We start from the raw sequence: 1,950 nt of genomic DNA, 5'->3' as shown, positions 1-1,950 counted from the left end.
TCAAGGGCAAACACAACAAGGGGATTGGACTATGAGCACATGATAAAAGCTTTAGCACACAAGGGAGGGGTGAGGATAGGTAAGACACCTAAAAAACTAGCTAGCATTTGTTGCCCTTAATGCAGAGAAACTAAAGCAGATACCTTAAAGCAACTGAGGCCAATAGGAAAAGGGGACCAGGAACTAGAGAAAAGGTTGGATCAAAAAGAATTAACCTAGAAGGTAACACACATGCACAGGAAATCAATGTGAGTCAATGCCCTGTATAGCTATCCTTATCTCAACCAGCAAAACCCCTTGTTCCTTCCTATTATTGCTTATACTCTCTCTACAACAAAATTAGAGATAAGGGCAAAATAGTTTCTGCGGGGTATTGAGGGGGGGAGCGGGAGGGGGTGGAGTGGGTGGTAAGGGAGGGGGTGGGGGCAAGGGGGAGAAATGAACCAAGCCTTGTATGCACATATGAATAATAAAAGAAAAATGAAAAAAAAAAAAAGAATAAGAATTTCCCCGAATATCCTAATAAATAGTTCAATCGACCACATTTCTACCTAGAAGGTAACTGCAATTCCTTAAATGATAATTGTGGTGTCACTAGATATTCAATTACATGATTATGGACAGTCTTTTAGTTTTCAGTCACAGATGGCTGATTGCACAGATTGATGAGTATTTTACTTGTTTCCTGGAGCACTGGGATATCTCCTTCCATCTCTGTACTGATACTACTTCCCGACTGTCACTTTTAAAGCAAACAAAATTCCTGAGATCGGGACATGGGTTGTTTTTTACAACCAGAGTTCTGCCAATTTCCTGTGTCCTTGCTGAGTTTCTCTAATGCATATGCTTTCTCAGGTGACCTAAAGAGTGAAAATGTTTTGCTTTCAGGGAAAAGGAAAGGCACAGATGGCAATGCTATTGGAAGCATTTCCGTTGTGTAGAATACTGTGCACATTGTGGTTACCATAGAAACCTGACGTCATCCTGGCGATGATGGCATAGCATCCTAGATCCTTTAATTCTGCTGCTCAGATGCCTGCATGCAGGGAAGGCATTTTGCTTTGCGAGAAAGGTGAGGGGAGTCAAGGCCAGGGCTGTGCGGAGGCATTTCCGGCGGGAAGGACAAGTCTGCGCATCGCGGTTGCCATAGAAACCTGACGTCATCACAGCGACCCTGGCGACCATGACGACTTTGTAATGGAGACCTGCGTGAACTGGTTGGAACAGAGCAGGCTCCCGCCTCCAGCTGTGTGCAGCAGGCTGAGGGTGTGGGTGCCCGCGGTGGGGGGTAATGAACCCCCCGGGGGGTGGAGAGACGCAGGGATCACAGACCCAGGTCGGCTCCTTCCCGTTTTGGGACTCGGTGCCGGGATGTGTCGTGAGAGAGAGATGTGGGACCCTCCTGGGCCCAGGGAGGGTGGTGTCCTGGAGCTGCTTTCCATGTACAGGTGGGGTGTGGGAGGGTAAGACAGGGAGGGACTCTCTGAGCCCAGCTTCCCCCTGTGTGACGTGGGGGTGAGAGCGCTCACCCTCAGCATCGCTGGGACCTTCAGTGATAACACACGTGTAAGCCCATAGGTCTGTGGTTATTGTGGGATCGCCAATGCCTGTGTAAATTCAGCACACTTCTTACTCCTTTCAAATTTGTTAGGGGATGGTAGATGGTGAAAGAAGACAAAGGCACTTGATAAGAAGACCAGTGTATCTTCTGGTTGTTATGATGAGCTCACCCAATTGTTCTGCTGTCATTGGTCCCTGACGGGTGCCTAGTATGGTGCAATACACATATTATTCAATAAAGCACCACAAAGTACTTTTAAGAAGTGGGGCTTAGTGGGAGGTCCTTTGGTTAGTAGGGTAGTTGCCCTTGGAAGGGAATAAGGCAGTTCTCGTGGAACTTCTGAGCTCTTGAGAGAGTGAGTTGTTATAAAAACAGTTATTCTTTCGCTT

Source organism: Castor canadensis, chromosome X (assembly GCF_047511655.1).
Source record: "Castor canadensis chromosome X, mCasCan1.hap1v2, whole genome shotgun sequence".
In the NCBI taxonomy this organism is placed as follows: Eukaryota; Metazoa; Chordata; class Mammalia; order Rodentia; family Castoridae; genus Castor; species Castor canadensis.
This window is presented reverse-complemented; position numbering follows the sequence as displayed.